The sequence below is a fragment of the Cibotium barometz genome, chromosome 41 (assembly GCF_041138505.1).
Source record: "Cibotium barometz isolate CiBa-2024 chromosome 41, ASM4113850v1, whole genome shotgun sequence".
NCBI lineage: Eukaryota > Viridiplantae > Streptophyta > Polypodiopsida > Cyatheales > Cibotiaceae > Cibotium > Cibotium barometz.
Genome location: NC_141086.1, coordinates 3,470,545 through 3,489,646, shown reverse-complemented (window position 1 = coordinate 3,489,646; position 19,102 = coordinate 3,470,545). Strand labels below are relative to the sequence as shown.

The 19,102-nt window shown below is 43.4% G+C and overlaps 1 long non-coding RNA gene across 1 annotated transcript in view; it reads right to left on the bottom strand.

Annotated features, from left to right (window-relative positions):
- Positions 1-8,555: 8,555 nt before the first annotated feature.
- The window catches only part of LOC147614608 (uncharacterized), a 30,577-nt gene continuing 20,030 nt past the window's right edge, over positions 8,556-19,102 (bottom strand). Inside the window, exons 3-4 of the long non-coding RNA XR_015262929.1 lie at positions 8,983-10,430; positions 8,556-8,875 (exon numbers count right to left, since the gene is read on the bottom strand). This is a non-coding gene — a long non-coding RNA (uncharacterized LOC147614608). The remainder of the gene's footprint in view (positions 8,876-8,982; positions 10,431-19,102) is intronic.

The window sequence follows — 19,102 nt, the reverse complement described above, 5'->3', positions numbered from 1 at the left end:
CCAAACATCATCTGTTGGTGATGAAAATTTACAAGCACGTGGAGAGGGAGGAGGTCCCAATATCTATTATCCACATATTTGCAAAGTTTCATTACTAAACAAACAATGTTTAAATGTTCAAGTGAAACTTAGTGCCTATTTTTCAGGTCTCCTAGTGCTTGAGAGAGCTTGAAAAATCCTTCTCTTCTCCATGCCATCATACCCAAACATCATCTATTGTTTGGTGATAAAAATTTTAAATGTGTGGGAGAGAGGATCTTCGCCCACATGTTTGCAAAGTTTCACCACCAACACACGATGTTCACCTAGTGTCTATTTTTGAAGTCTCCTAGTTCGCAAGAGACATTGACAAATCATGTCTTTTCCCATTCCATCATTGTTTGCTCACACAGAATGGAGAGATGGACTTACATAGTAATGCTCAAATACAAGAACAGAGAGGTGTAAAGTGTGAGAGAGATTGGCAAGCTCAAAAGATAGAGATGAAGTTATGTATATGTACAATGAAGAAACTACAAATGAGCAAGCAATCTAAAGTGTGGATGAGGTTTTTTATATACTAACTAACCCTAAGGTACCCGTTCACACTTGGATGGCCATGGAAAAAACCCCAGCGGGATAAAGTACCCATGGCATAAGTGCATGTCCTCACAATGTAGTACTACCAAATATCTAACAAACCCCCATGTAATACACACGTGAAGTTGCAGATCAGTCTCTGAAAGGGCAGAGACCCAAAGCTTTGCAAAAGACCTCAAAATTTTCACATGATAAGGCTTTAGTGAAAAGATCTACCACATTATCATGTTTACTACAGTACTAATCAAATTAACCTCTCCTGCATGTAGTCTCTCTCTAACATAGTGATAATGCACTTCAATATGCCAAGTCCTGGCATGGAAGACATGATTCTTTGCCATTTCCATTGCACTTTAACTGTCAATGAGAATAGGACTAGGAATGTCTAGTCGTGAGTTGCACAAATAGATTATGCATCTAACAGCTTGATCATAATAAAGTGGTTATGTTAAATGGCTCACCGGCATCCTACAACTAAGTTTTTTACACCAAGTTCCATCAGTGTAGAGATGGGTTTATAACTTTTCATGTTGAACCTCTGGAGAAGTGCCTTGATGTACATTGACTACTTAATGACTATACCATCATCTTGTTGTCTAACTTGCATACTCAAGTAGTAGTGCAAAAGATCAAGATTTGACATCTCAAAATTTGAGGCAAGATTAGCCTTGAACGCTGTAGTGGAATCCTCATTGATGCCTGCCACTAACATATAATCTACATAGAGAATGACAACAAGCAAACCTTGCTTATCCTTTATCACATAAAATGATAAATCTTCTAGTACCTAGCTCTAGGAGCTTGTTTTAAACCCTGTAAAGTTTTATTAAGCTTACATATAACTTCTATTCTTGACTAGTTTGGGTAAATCCAGATGCTTGACTCACATACACTTCTTCCTATAAGTCACCATTCAATAATGTTCCTTTGATTTCCAATTGGTACACTTTTCATCCATGATGAACTCGCAAAGCAATAACAAATCGAATAGTGGTCATATGGGAAGTGGAAGAAAAAGTTTCATCATAATCAATCCCTTTTTGCTAGACCTAACCTTTTGCAACAAGTCTAGTCCTTGAACCTGTCCATAGAGCCATCTGCCTTTCTCTTGACTTTGAAAACCCATTTAATACCAATAGCTTTCTAGAGCCAATTAGTAGATCCACTAAATCCTAGGTACCGTTTTTGTGAATGACATGTATTTCTTCTTACATAACTTTCACCCAATTTGGAGCTTCTTGAGCCTCTTCAAAATTACTTAAGTCTATCTACATCATGCAGAGAAAAAAGAAATGCAAATTCAACAATATCTGTTGAAGAAGTGGTTCTAACACCGGATCTTGTTCTACTTTGCGAATAAGCATACAATTAACTATCTTGTAAGGTGCTTCAAACCCATCTAGGCATAAGCCTAGATTCATTGATTGTTGATCTTTAAGCATTTAGTGCATATTCTAACTAATCTGAAGTAGGTGCATCAAATCCTTGAGCATTCCCTCGTACAACAAACAGGGATCAGTAGGCAAACACTGCTAAGGAATCAATAGATACTAGCACATGTAATAACCCATCAAACATGTTCGTGGAATTAGTATAGGCATGCTTATTGAATTCTAACATTGGATAGAAAAAGTCCTCTATAAAAACGGCATCCCTACTGACAATAATCTTCTTAGTGAGAGGATTTTAGAGATGATAATATCTGCTTTCACCACTAAAGCTAATAAAAATGCATTTTACGGTCTCATCATCAAGCTTAGTTCTGCTTTGTACTAGCACATGGCCATATTAGGTTTTTGATTTTTTTGATTGAACCAAGCTTCATAAGGAGTGATAGTACTCAAAGCTTTACTGGGACACCTCTTCAGCACATAGGTAAGAAATGCTTCTATCCAAAACTTGTGCATAAGCTGCTAACCTTTAGCCATGCATATAACCATCTCCATGAGAGTCTTATTTTGCCTCTCAACAACACCACTTTGTTGTGGTGTATAAGAAGTTGTACACTATTTCTTAATGCATTTTTGTGTTAAAAAGTCTTTCAATGCATTACACATATATTACGCCCTTCTATCTGTACAAAGAGTTTGAATTTTTAAGCCAGTTTCATTTTTAAACATAGCAAAAAAGTATTGAAAATGAGAAAATATCTTTAATTTTCTTTCACGAGGTGAGACAAGCCAAATTTATTATAACCATCAAAGAGGTAGTTCCCATTTAACCACATACATCACTATGTATAAGCTACAATTTGTGACAAGCTGTAACTACATTCTATGGAAAAGGTTGGCAAGAAATTTTGCTAAGGATGCATCCTTCACAAGCATATCTTGGTGGTGGATCAAGCTAAGAAAGATCCTCTAACATTCCATGTTTCTACAAAAGCATCAAACCACCAATAGAAGTGTGGCCAAACCTAGCATGCCACAAATAGACATATTTCATTGCATTAGAAGTGTCTGTCAAACAAGCAACATCACACTTGTCATACATGTTTAATTTTACAAACCACCAATGGATCTAATAAATATAATATGTTTTCCATGTTCGCTATGACGAACATGCATTTATCATTTGTAAATTTAACATTAAGACCTCCCTTGCTAGAGTAGCCACCACAAAAAGTAAATTCTTCTAAATTCCTTAGACAAACAATATATTCTGAAGACAAATATCCGTTGTCAATAGTGTGAGAACTATCTCACCAATAGTGTTGATGAGGTAAGAGGCATTGTGTTAGGAGATGAAACAGTGTAACCACCTTGCACATTCTCCATATATTTGACTAAATTTCTTTAAGAAGTTATGTACTTATAAACACCGCTGTCAAAAAACCAACTCTCAACGACATTTGCTCTGAGGCATGCATCATGTTTAGGATTATAATTGTAAACAACCATAAGTGAGAAGTCTTCATAGATAACGACATTAGTAGAGTCCTCTTTATTTAAACTTTGGTTATCAAAAGCAGAGCTATTGCAACCCTTGTTGGATTTTATCTTCTTCTTTTCCTTATTTTCAACTTTGAAGAAATTTTCAATTGCATGGCTGAGCTTTTTACAATACCTGAAAGTCACCTTCTTTGGCTTGTCAAAATCACCCTTAGCCTCAGAAGGTTGGTTTGAATTGGTCTTCCGCTGAAATTTCTTACCCTTATTATTGCCTATTAGACCCTGATCACAACAAAACTTTCAGAGACATTTTTTTCTGGATTGTTACTCATTCAACGATAAGCTAACAAACTCCTAATAGATAAGAGGAACTGCATTGTCTCTCAAAGAAAGCCTAAGGAAAGTATCAAATCCCATATAAGAGGCAATGAGTTAAGGGTAATGTTAATTATATCCTTTCATGAATGATTTCATAAATTATTTCATCTACTTTGGTCTCAGTAGTTGTTTGAGGGACTTGAGGTTTGGTCTGTTACCATTAACAAGACCACATAAGCCCTTTGCAACAAGAGCATTTCTGACAATAAAACTCTATAAGGAGTAATTTGACGTATCTAATTCATCCTCTTAGTAAAGAATACCAAACAAATCATTTGCAGAGTTTTTGGCCATATGTGAGTTGCTGGGGGAATCGAGAAGGATAGATGTAAGAAGAAAGCTTGAAGTGAAGTCCAACAGATTCTACTATAAAGACTTTGCAAATTGCTAAAATTTAGTAATAAAATCGGATGATCCAAGAAAACTGAATCACACGATTCGATGAAGTTGAATCAAACGATTCAAGAAGGTAGAATCGGACGATCCCAAAAGATAGAACAAACGATCACAGAAAGTGGAGTCAAATGATCCTAAAAAGTAGAATCAATCGATTACGGTGGACCATAGAGAGTGGAGTCGAACGACCCCAAAAAGTAGAATCCATCGATCACAAAAAAAGTGGACTACAAATTCCAAAAAAGTAGAATCGGATGATCACAAATGTGAAATCGCCAAGATAGAATCCTTGAAGTTGCATCACCGAGGTAGGATCATAGAAAAGTAGGAAAACGTTTATAGAAACATAAAGATTCATTGGTGGAATCTCACTGACTGTGACTAATTTGTATTCTAATATAAAAAAAACTTTGAAAAAAATAGACACAACTAGAATGTTCAAAAGGATAGAGAAATTCCCCTCGTAATCGAGGAACACGACATTGTGTTGAACCTTAGAAAGGAGCCGCCGCCAATGCACTTGTTTGTAAAGATTGAATTTTATAAGCAAAGGGTACCAAGTAAAGGGTTTGCCTGCTGCATCAAGGAAAAGGGTTTACAGTTATAGAAACCATCAATCCACAGATAAATCTCTTCCCACCACAAGGAAAGGCTTTGAACCAAGGTTACAAAGGCCATAAAGTTCACAAATCAAATTTATTCATAATCAAGTGAAGGGGGGGCTTGCTATCCATATCACTTGTTTCATATCTCTTTATAGTGTATCATTTATTCCAAATATTAAGAGAAAAACTTCTTGCAACATGAAGGTAAAGCTCTGCTTAAGGGAGTTGTTTAAAGCTATTATTGCATTGAGCTTATAATAGTACCTTTTATTCAAAGAGTATAGCTTCAAAGCTTATACACATTCATTAAAGTTTGGAAAGCTCTACACTTCTGTGTGGTCTTGCCAGCTCCAGCTCCGCATGTATGTTGCGGTTGCTCCCTCCACCGTAGCAGCACCGCCCACTACTGCCGCCCTACCTTAGCCTAGTTCCACCCACTGCTCCACCATATATCGACGGTGTGAATGTCGCACTCACACCTCCACCAACGCTCCTCCCCTTCTCGACCACCTCCGTCGATTGAACTCTGCCACACTTGTGGCTTACGTGGCAAAGGCTTCATTGTTTCAAAAAATTCACCTACAATTGTTCCACCGCTGATATTCCGTGCCGGGCGGTGACATGGTCAATGACGACGAGTCAGTTCCGATCGGTGACTTGCGATCGCTGTCCTCCAGTCGCTCATTCTAATGGCTCCTTTGTCGACTCTCCAATTGATGCCTCCTCCACTCGATCCCTCCAATTGCCGATTGATGACATCCCTCCGATCGCCTCCTTCAATCACCGATTGATGAGACGAACTTCTGATCAGTGACTTCCGAGCGCCTGCTTCCAATCACTTGCTTCCCTTCCTCGCTCTGCAACCGGTCTCCTCTTAGGTCTGCAAAGTGCTTCCTCTACCACCTATAGTTCTCACAGCTTCTCTCAAGGTTGGCTCAACCACTCCTCAGTGCAATGTCTCTCTGAGCCTCACTATCCATAGCTATGGACCTACCTAACATTTGAGAAGTTCTCCAGCCTGGCAGACAGAAATCAAACTCCTGAGCATCCAAGACGGAGTCCGGAGGGTTGCCAACAGCACAGAAGAGAAGCCTGAAGGTGCAGCTACAACACACCGGGATGAAACTCTATGCTGACCAATAGCCACTCGGGAGCCGTGTGGTAAAAAGCCCTCCATGTATCTAGGCCTCTCTATAAATCCATCAACAGTGATACTCATGAAGTGATCTCTGTAGTATAGCATCTTTGGTGGAAGAGGCTGTGTAGGCGATATCCATGTCTCTCGTGTATAGAGTTGCCATAGGTCCTATCTCAATACTCTGTTCCTCTCACTATGAGAGAGACGGATATGTGGTGCATCCTTGTCATACTGGAATGGTGGTAGATGATCCATGTCTAGGCCATGCTGTGAGAACCAATGTGTGACCTGTGCATACCATGATCCTCTGTCTCCTGCCTTAGCCAGCTATCTAGATGCCTCAAAAGCTCTGCTTCCCACATGGGGGTCATACACGGACCGGAGGCACGGTGGTAGACTACATTATGGGGTCTTTGGAGGCATCACAGCCTGTCACCTCATTCACCATTCCACCTCGTCCTATTGGGGCAGATCATACATACTTGGCATTTTCACTAGCCGGATCTACAGTATCACGAGCCCCCCACATACCGACGCCACACACTACCATCTACTTCACACATGACATGGCAGACATATACACTGGCAGAGTAGAGGATGGGCTCCTACTCAAGGATCCCCTGGCACCTATGGATACCATTACAACCCAGCTAGCATCACTCCTACACACGGCTGCATTACAGAGCTTCCCACATCGTGTCCACTTAGGAGAGCCTGCGAGATCTGGGACTATGCCCCAGAACAGATGGTATGATGACGAGTGCAGAGCCCTATACTCACGGCTCCGCATACAGAGAGCCTTGGGAGCCATCACAGAGCAGGAGTCGAGGAGAGAGATGAGGAGACTTACTTGCCGCAAAAGGCAGGCCTTCGCAGAGATACAGGAGCTACAGATCTTTCATTTCTTCATGAGTAGAGATAGCCCTGTGTCATGGCGGCACTTCAGAGAGCCCCGGACACCGACACCTATTGCAGACCCACAGACATGGCACACATATGCAGAGGGCCTATACCACGCCCCACAGCAGCCAACAGGAGCCTCGACCTACCACAGCTAGCTTCTTTACCCACTCGATGGTAAAGGTAGTCATCCGCCGCCTACAGCATGGACGGGCCACCGACCATATGAGCCTGTAGGGTGAGCATCGCATATATGCAGTAGATTCTTAGGCTCCTTTTCTTACACATCTGTTCAACAGGGCACTAGCAGAGGATTTGCGTGCGGAGTGGACGATGCACACCATTGTGCCGATTCACAAAACAAGGGATATGCTCGATTCGAGCAACTACAGGACGGTTATGGTTGGCCACGTGTTGGCCAAACTCTATGGTGCAGTGTTGGAGCAAGAGCTTAGCTTATATATTGAGCGAGCAGGTTTACGCTTATCAGGGCAGGCAAGCTTCAGGAGAGCTTTCTCTACCACTGACCATGTATTCACTTTGAGATGTATAATTGATCAGGTCAAAGTGAGGAAGAGAAAGCTCTATTGCTGCTTTGTGGATTTTCGCAAGGCATTTGACACAGTACCACGAGAGAGGCTCTTTTAGCGCCTGCAATCTCTTGGCATACCAGCAGATATAACATGGGGCATCTATGCATTATATGAGCAGGCTTTTGGGCGAGTCAGATGTCCAGGAGGTATGTCCAAGACTATTGCTAGCACCATTGGTGTGAAGCAAGGATGCCCACTTTCCCCCACGCTATTTGGGTTATACATTGATGAGGTGGCTGACTTCATTACACGAGGAGGCAGAGATGGAATTGATTTAGCAGGTACCTCGGTACATATTATGCTTTATGCTGATGATATTGTATTAGTGTCTGAGTCTCCAGGAGGTCTACAGCAGCATCTACATGCACTCGATGATTTCTGCACACAGAGGGCTCTGACTGTGAACCTTGGGAAAACCAAGGTTATGGTCTTTCATACATCGAGACAGGGCAAGAGTCAGCTGACATTCACTCTCGCAGGACGCCAGGTGGAGGTGGTGACATCATACGTGTACCTAGGGGTTACCTTCTCTGCAGCAGCCACACGCTTCACCATGGGTTCAGCAGCCAGAGCTAGATTGACACGGGGATATGCAGCATTGGCTATGCTAGAGAGACAGTGCCACCAGGCGCATTTTCAGGAGCCCCGGACGAAGGGGTGGCTATTTGACACATTAGTCACACCGGCACCGATGTATGGAGCAGCGGTATGGGCACCAAGCCTTGCTACCCATTGGTGGACACACAGAGAGAGACCACAGGCCCTCATGATGGCACGCATGATACGCAGCAAACCGTCAGTACCTCATGACATTATCCGAGCAGAGTTTGCTACGCCTCCTATGATATGAGAGAGAGAGAGAGAGAGAGAGAGAGAGAGAGAGAAGAAGAAGAAGAAGAAGGAAATATTAAAGGCCAGATTGGCCTATGAGACCGAAGTGTTACAATGTTTCCATCATATATCTCATCCTAGATAGTACAAAAATGAAATGAACTGGTAGAAGAGTAACAAGGGAGAGATTTTATCCTTGCAACTAAAGAACAAAACAAGAAAATAAAAACAGAAGCCTCAAAGGTAAAAGAAAAAGAAACGTTTGAAATAAACATTGCACAATTAGGGTACCACAAAGCGTGTCGCCCAGTTCCTAGAACTTTGATAGAAGCCCTGAGTGAAGGGCAACTATGAAAACATTATGGCATGTAATATTGCACATGTGTACATAAAATATGTTACAATGTATCCTACAAAGTATATAAGACCAAAAATTAGTTGTGCAGTGTATCGAACTACACTTTCTTTTAACAAATTGTGATGACATGATACAAAAAGCTTAAGAATTTACAAATTACCAAGATATACCCTAGCTTTACAAAATGCAAGGACAAGAAGAATTCCCTGCACAAGTAATACCAGAAACAAGAGTTATTGCAGATTGACACTTTGTAACAACATAAGGTGACTTGATACATGAGTTGCACAAGGATATGTGGGACCACACTAACCTGAGGATCTTATTGCGATGTCAGCTTTGTGTGCACTCCAAAGGTGGACGCATACCACGCTCTGTTGGAACCCCAAATCGCTGCAGAATCTCCAATGGGCAGATGAAAAGCAGGAACTAGTGTTAGAACTAAGGACCAGACTCAGATGTTCGCAGTTTTCAGATGCCAGTGTCAAGATCTCAGAAAAGGAGACTCGTGGTGCCACAATACAATCCCGACAATAACTTCACCAAGGCCAACTCGCGTAACAGGGGCTAAAGGACCAGTCCCCTTGAGCTTCAAGAGTGTCCGTGTCATGTGCCTAAAGGACGTAACTAAGCTGCCTTCATTACTTGAAATAGCTGGGCTACTCCAAGCCTGTATAAGTGAATGGATTTGCATTCATGACCAGGCATCTCCAGTTGCAAGCACCCCAAGGAGATCACGATCGAAATCACCCCATGAGAGGATCTAGCCAGCCACTTTGATTGTGATCTTGTTTGGTATAGGATGTCAGGGTTTAAGCAATGCACGAAGTCAATGTCTTGTAATTACTTGAATCACGTTCTATGCACCTGCCTTGCGATATTGCCTTACTTGATGTGCTCCTAGCAAGACGCTTCTTGCATCAACAATCAAGGAACAATGTCTCTTACCTCTCCACTGAATCATCAAGCCAGTGGTTTTATCTTAATGCTTGTGGGATTCTGCAGCCTAACTTCTACAAGGCCCAAGACTAGGTCTTTGTAGTTAATTGACAATTTGAGAAAGCAGAAAGCTGTCCACAAAACTAATCCTACAACGGTTCCCTCCCTTTTTACGTAAACTCAACTTGTTCAAGGGTGTAAACCTCCAGAGGGGGGGGGGGGGTCTAATTTTACCAACAGAAAACTTAATTTTTTAGAGTATCCAATAAGGACAGGTTTTGCAAACGTGATCCCGTCACAAAACAACGTATTTGTGCTTTCTCCTCTTGAACTCATGGTTTGATTGCTCTGTCAAGAAGCGAGCTGATACTGGGCTTTCCTGTTTCCTTGGCCAAAGATTCCTCTGAAGAATTTGCCGATCACAAGGAAGCTATAATGACATGCCTGATACCAGGCTTGCCCGAACACTTCACCTTACGCTGCCAAATTGGTGATGTCATTATGACTTCCCGGATGTTAATCAACAGCAATTAACCTTTTCTTAATTATATAAGACCTTACATCAATGCCAGTTAACCCAACTCTAAAGCTCCAATGTTTCATACACATTGTCAAGAACATAAACTAGACTACTCAGCTGTGAAGAAACTCAAGGACAGCACATTTCCCTGATAAGAGTTGTGATTCTATAGATGCTCTCAAAGCTAGTAAGGTTGCAACGTCTCAACATACCAAGAAACTGGTGCCGAGAAGCGCCTTCAAGGTTCCCCAGCACCAAAGATTCAAAACCCAGCTAAGACGACAATGACATGCCCCAGCTCACTGCTCAGAATGTAAACTCATAGTTATTCAGTATAATAAACAATCACTTCACACACAGCTAGGAGCCACCCTTGACTAAAAACATGACTTCTCTACTATAACTGTCTCCTAAGACTTCATGCCTACTCAACACTTCAATCAGCTGTACAGAAAATTAAGTAAACTACAACCAAGACCCAAGAGCCAGAAGATGCAATGGAGAAAAATATGAAATTAATAAGCTTCAACAAGAACCAAGGGCCAGCCTCAAGAAAAATCTCTCACGGAGGATTGTTGAAGGGCTACAAATGCAATGTTATGCTTCCACTTAAAGACATGATAAGAGAAATTCTTAAAATGCAAGCTGTTTTTGGCCAACAATTTGTTACAAAACAGAGCTACCATTCATTTTTCTACCTATTGTCAGAAATAAACATAAAAAAGGGATTGAAGAGCTACACATGCAATGTTATGCCTCCACTCAAGACGTGAAAAGTGAAATGCTCAAAAAACAAGCTATTTTTGCCCGAAAAAATGTTACAAAACAGAGCTGCCAGTCATTTTTCTACCTATTGTCGGTTCCGCCTCCCAGGGTAAGGACTTGGATACTTGCCAGACCACACACAGGAACACTATAACAATAAAAAACCCTCAAAAAGAAAGCGGTCAATGTATGAAGAGAACTCCTTACAGGGGATAGTTTTCACAGGATTCATGTTCCCTATGGTTTGTTAACAGCTATGGCATTGTGAATGTTGTAGCTAGTCATGTACACTTTAGCAATGTTGTCGCTAGTTTTGTACATGTTAGCAGGGTATCGTTTTGACAGAATTCATGTGCCCTATGGTTTGTTAACAGCTATGGCATGGTGAATGTTGTATATACCTAGATGAATCCAGGAACATGCCCAAATTCACCTTTTAGGAATGTGCACGTTATATACTCATGGTAGTCAACCCACAAGACTATACAACTATCCACTCCATTATGCATAGTATGGACTAGATACTACAACATCCCCACTAACGTCATCAGTGCCCAATAGTGGGTGTGGAACACTGTACCAAGATATGCTCTCACACACACATAAGAGCATATATTCACACAAAGCCCTTTGTACTGAGTTTCTGTCAAACCTCCGGAGATACAAGGCAGACTCAACCATAATGTAGCTCGTCATGTACACGTTAGCAATGTATCAAGATCAAGGATTGTCGCACGAACAAAACACATCAAACCTTGAGATAGAACGTGATCAGATCAAGATTAGGCTAGAAGAAAATGCCAAGCCCATTTCGGGCTTAAGATAGCAGTTTTGTTACAGAAAGAAAATATAGGTTTAAAATAATGCAACATTTAAAATAAAACAAGTCTTTCAAGTATAAATGCACATAATTTTATAAATCATAACAGAAGTCAGATACGCAAGTGAAGTAACTATAATAATCATGGTAACGTGATTATTGGGACTATGGCATAGAGAAGCTAGGCATTGATCTTTGCATGTTGGTAAGGATACCACGAATAAATGCCTTCTGGGCTTCAGCCCTGCTGTAGCATCCTTTGCTTCTCAAAAACGAGTACAAGGTTTGAATCTACCCATCATATCAAAGCTGCAGAGTTGTAGATGCGTGCTTTCCAAAATAAACATTTTCTTCTATCAAGTATTGTGCTCATGTATTGAACATCCTCTTTTCCTTTTTTGGCGAGATTGGGTGGCCTTTTAACATGGCATTCTTTCATGGTATCCTTACCAACATGACATCCTTTATCAATGCCTAGCTTCTCTATGCCCACAGTTTCAGTAATCATCTAAGTCATTGAGCCTTATAGAGATTTCTCCATGATGGATATGATATATAATTCCCAACAATCTACATTTGTTTGCCTCCATTTCTCCCTATTAAAGTTGGTCTTACACCACATCAATTGGCCGATGCTCGCATTTTCTTGAAAGAGAAAGAAAGAAACATATATTAACATCTTCAAAGGACCAAGAGGATCATTAGACTAAAAGGGTCGTACAATGTATCCAAGATGCAGTGTCACCCATGGAAAAGAAAAACCAAAGCTATACAAAACTAGCTATATAAGCTAAAGTATGTCACCATTTGGCCACCCAATTGGTCCACCCGTGCTTTCTCATCATGTATGTACATTGGACTAGCATCCATGGCAGTTGTATATGCCATGGATTGATGCCTCTCATGTGATATTGTGGAATTGGCTTTCCGTTGGAACCTATGCCTCTGTGTACATGCCTGGAAATGCCTAGTGGATTAGTGTTCCATTGGGCCTGGTACCTCCTGTACTTGCCTGGAGCACATCTATTTTGGTATAGTCTCATGAATGGGGATTGTCCATACCAATGTTGCATTGCATAGCATCTTTATGTGCTTGCTTGCAATTGAAATTGCATGTTATTTTCATGCTTGCTTGACCAATGTGTAGTTCCGGGAAAGGGGACGTCAACCCGTGAACCGTGCGTGTGAAATTGTCTGTTGACATGGTTATGTGGCATGTGACAGGTGGTAAGTATTGGTCATAAACCTGGCCTAAGGAAACCTAGCCTTAGGAATTAGCACTAATTTATAAGTGAGTGTATACACACTTCAGTAAGTTTTGGGCGACCAAAACTCACTTGTAAATGATGATCAGCCCTATGTTCGCATAGTTCGCACACAGTGATGTCCCGAGGTGGACAAAACCCAATGTCCACCACCAAGACCTTATCCCCTTTGTACAAAGGGAGCAACCAACCATGTGTCCGTTCTAGCTTGCACCACAAAGCACCTACCTGACACCTAGAGTAGACAATTCACCATCTCTCTCTTCCCTCTCTCTCTCTAGAAGTAGGTGCCTCCTTCATCAGACCTCTTCGGCAGTATTTTCTGCACTTTCTCTTTCCCAACTCCATATCCAAGCTTGCCACGGTGTCTTCTAAGATTCCAAGAGTGTTTCCATGACACACTCCCAATGACTGAAATTCAACAAAACAGCTCTTATTTTTGCTGTAATTTCTGGTCTTTTGCTGAAAACCCTAATTTCAGCCTTCCTTTCTCAAGTTAAACCATAGGGGAAGCTTTCCCAGGATTCCCTTCATCCTCTTGAAAAAAAAAAATTCACAAAGGATTGCGACAAATTGAAGATTTCATCACTCCAAGCACTTCCATCACGAAGACTTCCACCGTCATCGACTCTACTTTGCAATTGGTAAGCTTTTATGCTTAAATATGGAAGCAAGTAGCAAGAGGGAGGAACCAGACTGGAAGATCACATACCCTGTGTAGTGTTCTCTTGTCCTACGTGCTCTCTTGCAGATTGTTGCTTCCATGTGTTCGTGGAACAATAGAGAGCAGATGGCAAGGAACATAGACACTTGAGAGGGTAGTGTGAGATGCAAGTCTACACCGACAACCACATCCTTTGCGATATTGTATTCACATGCATTGGTGTGGAAATCTCGTCAGAATTGCCCATGCCACTATGTAATTGATTCTCCCAAGATCAATATACTTTATTTGAGGGAGGGGCCGGCCGTTCCAGCTCATTGTGTGTCTCTTGTCAATTCAACAAATTACTTCTTGTATTGAGCATGTTGTCCATTAAATCTTGGTGTATTTTAGGTGTATTGATTAGCATTGTGTTCAACCAAGTTACAGAGTATCGTTGTACATGATGAGAATATGTGATCATAGAGTGATATGTCCTCCTCCAGCATTAGCATCTCCCTGTTGTGACCATGTCGTCGAAGGATACCATGGATCTATAACTCCACAATGGAGGGATGATGCCTCTGAGATAAGAGGCACCTAGTTCTCAAAAGGGAATGTGCTCGTTCACCAGTGTGACAGCCCATGTATGTGGGGCCAGAGGACCACGCGTCCGTGTGCGCCATCATGGACCTTACTGATCTTCTTGCTGCTCCAGTCACATGGGCCTCTATGGTGGCTATGACCCAATGAAAAATGTGATGGAGGTCTGGGAGGCAGCCCACTGGCTGTCTCTCAGAGTGGTACCTCATTATGACCTCTCTATGAAGACGAAGCTCTCGTAAGTACATGTCTAAACCTCTCTGGTCCTCATATTGCATGACCCATGAGAGAAGGCCGAATCTATCACGGAAGAGAATGAAATTTCTCTTGGATCTCATAGTACAGTGGGAACTAAACAAATCGTGCTCCTCGTCCTCCATCTCGCCACTGTAGCATTCGCTACATTTACATGCATCTTGTGGGATGCCCTCATCTCTACCACACTCAACCCTGAGGTGTTGAGAAGATACCCTCAACTGGCCAAAAACTATCTCCATGGCATGCAAATGTGCATCCATAAGTACCGTGGACCCTCAATGAACCCATCTCAAAAAAGACACTCTACAACTAAGATTTCATGGTGAGCGCTCGTAGGGATATACCCATGTCCAGCTAGTGTGGAGCCCGAGCAAGTCCAACTGAATGAGACAATTTATCTGTTACCTTGAGAGAGAGAAAAGAACTTTAAGGCCCACGCTGGTCTGCTGCCTCAAAGATCTGGCGTAGGGAATGTGACTCTCTGAATAAAATGGAATATCTCTCTCTGATGGCTATATATGCTCTGCATCTGCATACATAATGCTCCTCACTCTCCACCTCCTCTCTGCACAATCTGCATACCCTCTCCTCTCGAGGGATCCGTGCTGCTCTGCCAGTCTCAATCTCCAATCGGTGTGATGAAACTCTGAGCTGACCAATAGCCACTCGGGAGCCATGTGGTAAAAAGCCCTCCATGTATCTAGGCCTCTCTATAAATCCATCATCAGTGATACTCATGAAGTGATCTCTGTAGTATAGCATCTTCGGTGGAAGAGGCTGTGTAGGCGATATCCATGTCTCTCGTGTATAGAGCTGCCATAGATCCTATCTCAATACTCTGTTCCTCTCACTATGAGAGAGACGGATATGTGGTGCATCCCTGTCATACTGGAATGGTGGTAGATGATCCATGTCTAGGCCATGCTGTGAGAACCAATGTGTAACCTGTGCATACCATGATCCTCTGTCTCCTGCCTCAGCCAGCTGTCTAGATGCCTCAAAAGCTCTGTATGACAATCTCTCCTGTGGCATCTCTCTGAATCTGTCTAGCAGGCATATAGTCTGAAATATGGCCTCTACCATCATAGGAGGCGCAGCAAACTCTCCTCGAATAATGTCATGAGGTACTGACGGTTCGCTGCGTATCATGGGTGCCATCATGAAGGCCTGTGGTCTCTCTATCTGTGTCCACCAATGGGTACCAAGGCCTGGCGCCATACCGCTGCTCCATACATCAATGCCGGTGTGACTAATGTGTCAAATAGCCACCCCTTCGTCCGGGGCTCCTGAAAATGCGCCTAGTGGCACTGTCTCTCTAGCATAGCCAATGCCGCATATCCCCGTGTCAATCTAGCTCTGGCTGCTGAACCCATGGTGAAGCGTGTGGCTGCTGCAGAGAAGGTAACCCCTAGGTACACGTATGATGTCACCACCTCCACCTGGCATCCTGCGAGAGTGAATGTCAGCTGACTCCTGCCCTGTCTCGATGTATGAAAGACCATAACCTTGGTTTTCCCAAGGTTCACAGTAAGACCCCTCTGTGTGCAGAAATCCTCGAGTGCATGTAGATGCTGCTGTAGACCACCTGCAGACTCAGACACTAATACAATATCATCAGCATAGAGCATAATATGTACTGAGGTACCTGCTAAATCAACTCCATCTCCGCCTCCCCGTGTAATGAAGTCAGCCACCTCATCAATGTATAACCCAAATAGCGTGGGGGAAAGTGGGCATCCTTGTTTCACACCAATGGTGCTAGCAATAGTCTCGGACATACCTCCTGGACATCTGACTCGCCCAAAAACCTGCTCATATAATGCATAGATGCCCCATGTCATATCTGCTGGTATGCCAAGAGACTGCAGGCGCTGAAAGAGCCTCTCTCGTGGTACTGTGTCAAATGCCTTGCGGAAATCCACAAAGCAGCAATAGAGCTTTCTCTTCCTCACTCTGGCCTGATCAATCATACATCTCAAAGTGAATACATGGTCAGTGGTAGAGAAAGCTCTCCTGAAGGCTACCTGCTCTGATGAGCGTAAACCTACTCGCTCAGCATATAAACTAAGCTCTTGCTCCAGCACTGCACCATAGAGTTTGGCCAGCACGTGGCCAACCATAACCGTCCTGTAGTTGCTCGGATCGAGCATATCCCCTGTTTTGTGAATTGGCACAATGGTGTGCATCGTCCACTCCGCAGGCAAACCCTCTGCTAGTGCCCTGTTAAACAGGTGTGCAAGAAAAGGAGCTAAAGAATTTACTGCATATATGAGATGCTCACCCTGCAGGCCCATATGGTCAACGGCCCGTCCATGCTGTAGGCGGCGGATAGCTTCCTGTACCATTGAGTGGGTAAAGAAGCTAGCTGTGGTAGGTCGGGGCTCCTGTGGCTGAGGTATAGGTGGCTGCTGTGGGGCATGGTATAGGCCCGTGTGCCATGTCTGTGGGTCTGGGTCTGCAATAGGTGTCGGGGTCCGGGGCTCTCTGAAGTGCCGCCATGAGACAGGGCTATCTCTACTCATGAAGAAATGAAAGATCTCTAGCTCCTGTATCTCTGCGAAGGCCCGCCTTTTGCGGCGAGTAAGTCTCCTCATCTCTCTCCTCAACTCTTGCTCTGTGATGGCTCCCAAGGCTCTCTGTATGCGAAGCCGTGAGTATAGGGCTCTGCACTCATCATCATACCATCTGTTCTGGGGCATAGTCCCAGGTCTCGCAGGCTCTCCTGAGTGTACACGATGTGGGAAGCTCTGTAATGCAGCCGTGTGTAGGAGTGATGCCAGCTGGGCTGTAATGGTATCCATAGGTGCCAGGGGATCCATGAGTAGGAGCCCATCCTCTACTCTGCCAGTGTATATGTCTGCCATGTCATGTGTGAAGTAGATGGTAGTGTGTGGCGTCGGTATGTGGGGGGCTGGTGATACTGGTGATCCGGCTAGTGAAAATGCCAAGTATGTATGATCTGCCCCAATAGGACGAGGTGGAATGGAGAATGAGGTGACAAGCTGTGATGCCTCCAAAGACCCCATAATGTAGTCTACCACCGTGCCTCCGGTCCGCGTATGACCCCCATGTGGGAAGCATGTCAGCCCTCCTGATCCCGGCCACCGTAGCATCCCGTTATAAATAACGAGACGATGCCTGGCTCCCAACTCTAGTAAGTGGTCCCCATAATGTCCTCTGTCTGGTCCAGTGTCCTCTGATGCCCGACTAGCCCCTATCTCCTCTGGATCCACAGGGTGGAGGATCCCCATGTCATCATAGTCATACACCTCACACTGTCTGCTCTGTGTGTGAGCATTGAAGTCGCCCGTAAGAAATACTTCCCCTAGTGTAGAATAATGCATAATCTCCTCTGACAGACAAGTGTATGGCGAGGCTCCTGTCTCCTCACCCTGTGGCATGTCCTCTGTAATGACATAGGAGAGCGTGTGAGAGGGCTTCCTTGGGCCCTTAAAGCCCCCATCAAGAGACTCAAACCAGCAAAATATATATATATTGGGTGGACGCCTCGATCATGCAGTCGAACACCTCGTACGCCTCAAACTGTCAGAGGTGCACCTCGTAACAACTATGATACAGTGATACTATCCTCCTCCATAATAGAATGCAAAGCAACAAGCAACAACAGTATCTCCCCTATGTGATAGGATCTTTTGAGATATGGGGTGTCTGCATCTTAGAAGTGATTGCGCACACTAACTAGTGCCACTCGTGTACGTGAAACCAAAAGATCACATGTTCATGTAGGCCATTGTGACCTGGATGGTCATGATGTTCCTCCTATCAGGCCACTATAGTCGGTGGCTGTGACCCAAAGAAATCTGAAATAGAAGCACCTTGCTGGCTCTGTTCATCCCTCAGCACCCGAAAGAAACAAAGGAATCTCCCTCGGATCTCACAGGAGGGTGGGCATAGTGCTCCTTGTCCTCCACCTCACTAGTGGTGCAAAGTACATGTATTTCATGGGATGCCCTCAGCTTTGCCAGATTCAAACCTAAGGCAATGAGAAGATACCCTCAGCTAGCCAATCGCTATCCACATGGCATGAGACGTGTGCACTGAACAAATGGTGCTCCTCGTCCTCCAGCTCAGTAGAGGCGCATACTTTACATACATGCATCTCATGGGATGCCCTCATCTTTGTCAGACTCAAACCCAAGGCAATGAGAAGATACCCTCAGCTAGCCAATAAATATCCACATGGCATGAGACACGTGCCTCAGTAAGTTACCCAAGGCTCTCCATGAACCAATCCTCAGAAAATCTCAAAAAATGTTGTAAAACTGAGGTTTCATGGTGAACACTCGTGGGGACACCCATGTCCAGCTTGTTTGAAGCCCTAGGAAGTCAAACCGAGAGAGACAATGGATCCCTTGTCGTGAGAGATCCAAAAATGCAAAATATAGGCTGTATTCCAAGGAAGGAAGGCTGCCATATGTGGTCAATGCTCATAAAACCAGTCAACCGCCTGAAAGTACCATGATCTGCAATGTCCATCCAAATGCAACTGTATCAACAACTCAAGGGCCTATCTCAGGAGGCACTCATTATGAAGTGTGCACACATTTTAAATAGAAGTAATGGTGTGAAAGACCGCATCAATGACCAAAGGGGCGGCTC